This window comes from Brassica napus, chromosome A3, assembly GCF_020379485.1.
Source record: "Brassica napus cultivar Da-Ae chromosome A3, Da-Ae, whole genome shotgun sequence".
Lineage (NCBI taxonomy): Eukaryota > Viridiplantae > Streptophyta > Magnoliopsida > Brassicales > Brassicaceae > Brassica > Brassica napus.
Window position 1 is genome coordinate 12,767,785 of NC_063436.1, and position 2,903 is coordinate 12,770,687.

At 43.6% G+C, this 2,903-nt stretch overlaps 1 non-coding gene across 1 annotated transcript; it reads right to left on the reverse strand.

Moving 5' to 3' along the window:
• Nucleotides 1–2,575: 2,575 nt before the first annotated feature.
• On the reverse strand, nucleotides 2,576–2,682 carry LOC125607737. Its single transcript, XR_007338807.1, has one exon. It is a non-coding gene; the product is annotated as a small nucleolar RNA R71 (small nucleolar RNA).
• Nucleotides 2,683–2,903: the final 221 nt, after the last annotated feature.

Consider the following 2,903-nt stretch of genomic DNA (forward strand, 5'->3'; position numbering starts at 1 on the left):
TATTGGCAATGTCTCTGAAGTGGATAAACTAGCGAATTTGAAAACTGTAGGAGATGGATTACATCAATCCACAAGGCCCATCGAATAAGAGATTCAGCCCATCAAATCGGCTTAATGATCCCTTTACTTGGCGCCACAGGCTTGGCGCTTCAGCTCGGCTCGAGAGCTCGATTGATTGGTCCAGTAGCTCGGCCCGAGACACAAGTTGCAGCCCATTATGTCAAGACGACCTAGGGCAGACGGGAGAAAGATTTTATCTATAAAAGGAAGGCAAGAACGACCGGGAGGGGATCCACACATGAACAAACACACACACACCTGGCAGCTAGAAATTAGGGTTTATCCGTTTATATTTATCGCCAACTTGTACTTTACCGGCTAGCTTAACGAGAACACGTTACTTTTCTTGCCCTACCTACTCTTTGTAAGCCGTTATTCTTTTCCGATCTAATAAACTTATTTGAAATAACTCACCATCGAATTTTGTCGGTCTGTACCAAATCCGACCAAACTCAGATTCAACAGTTGGCATTACGAAATAGCGTTAACACGATCACCTTGACTCATGCGGAGTAACCCTCCAGTGAAGAGCCGTAACCTACTCCAGCTGCCATCACACCGACCATGACATGGTGATATATGGTGTTTTATACATTTTGTATATATGCTTTTAAATTGGTTTTCATGTCTTTATCGAGTCTTCCTAGTCCTTTTGGAGTCATTACAGGTCTGGAGTTGCATTGGATGGGAGATGGACCAGCTGGAACAAAAGAGGCAGAAAACAATGCAATTTGGTGGTTTTCACGCAGAACAGTCTTGATGACTGTTCCGGATAGCGGAGCAACCCGAGTGACTGTTCCGAGTGAGTGTTCCAGCGGCAGAGATTTTTAAGGAAACTACAAGTCATTACGGGATTTGCCCTAATTATCCATCTTTTTCTCCCAGCCGCCTGTGGCTTTGATATATCATATTTTTCTCTTTCTTTTTACATTCTACGCTATTCTAGACAGAAGAAAACCATTGGAGACTTTTGTGCTTTTGGATTGTAAAGGGAGAAGGCTCCATCTCTCTCACCATAGAGAAGATTATCCTGAACCCTCTTTCTATCTCTTTTATTTACATGAAGTCTTATTCAGAATTGATCTCTGTGTTTTCTCTGTTCATGGCTGAGTAGTCAACTTGCTTAGTCTAGGGTGTTCGGGTGTTAGATCCGTGAGTTAAACATAGATAAGTGAAACCATTGATTGTCTTCATTCATAACTGTTCTTAATGCTTGCATTAATCTGGCCGCTTAATGTTAGATCCTAGGTTTAACCTGTTCATTAACCGTGTAATAGGTTGCTAGATCTGTTATGAATGAGCCTAGCATCCCTAATCAGCGAAAGTAGATATTAGGGTGTTTGGTGAACCTATCGGACTTGATCTCTATTGCCTGCTGTCGCATCTTGATCCAAACGAGAGTTTAGGTATCAAGATCGATCAGCATAGGGGGCAGTTCCACGACAGTGGGCTGTTCTATTTGAGTGATCCGAGTTCTAGACTTGCTCTTAATTAAACTTGAATAATTGTTTGGCTCACACTTGCTTAACACCCGACCAAACCACCCTATGCTAGCATTTTAATCATCTGAAATCTTTAATTAATCTTTTTACTTGCTTGTTACGAAATCAACTTTAAAACCCCCATATTGTTTTAGCTTGATATTGATCCCATAAAGATAAAGTGTAATAGTTGGTCTCTGTGGATTCGATCCTAAAGTGCTACATCGACATACTATTCGATTGTGGTAGTGTGCACATTAGGTTATTTGGTGTGCGTATACACGTAATATCAAATTGGCGCCGTTGCCGGGGACCATCTTTTTACCCTTATTTTTCGGTTATTTATTTAGTCTAAGACCTCTAACTTGCCTTATCCTTTTTGTTTCAGCTAATGTTCCAGGTGCATGACCAGTAGACATACTCGGAGAAACGCACAAGGAGAGTTAGCTACATTTACCAACCAGGAGCTAGCAAGGTTAGAAAGAACAAATCGTCAACAGCCAAGGCAAACCGACACCACTATGGGTGATCACGCCAATCAAGAGCAACTCACTGCTCAGTTGCAACAGATGCAACAACAGATGCTTCAAATGCAGCAGACCATCCAAGCTCAGCAGGATGCTGCTGAACAGGCTGCTCTCGCGCAGCAGGAACAACAGGCACAGACTGTTCCAATCGGGCAGAGAAACCTTCCGCGTAACATTCCTACTATGCGCTCTGCCATTGTTCCTCCACCTTGTACTAGGCAGGACTTTGAGATCAAGCCTGCTTTGATCGGTCTAGTACAGAGAAAGGTGTTCTCTGGTCTCTCTACAGAAATTCCAATGGAGCATATTGAGAGCTTCGAAAACGTCTGCAGTTTCACTCGCGTGAATGGTGTTCCACCAGACTACATCACGTGCATGTTATTCCCATTCTCTCTTGATGGAAAAGCTGCACGGTGGTTGAACTCTCTCCCTACCGGCTCTCTCACTTCATGGGAACAGGTCCGATCAGCGTTCCTCAGCCATTTCTACTCTAAGGCGAGAACAACTGCATTGAGGAACAAGATCACCTCCTTCAGACAGCTCACTGATGAGCCTTTCTGCGACGCATGGGAGCGCTTCAATGACTATCGCAGAGAATGTCCCCACCATGGATTTGATGATGATTATCTCCTGGACATTTTCTATGATGGAGTGGACTGGAAATACCAAGGTGCTCTAAACTCTGCGAGCAATGGAGATTTCATGACTCAAACCACTGCTGGAGCGTTTAAGCTGATTGAGAACATGGCTGCTAGCTCAGCTAATAAGAAAGAGGAGAGTGATTGCTCCAAGAAAGGAAACAGTTCTGACGCCCAGAAAATAGATGAGCTGACTG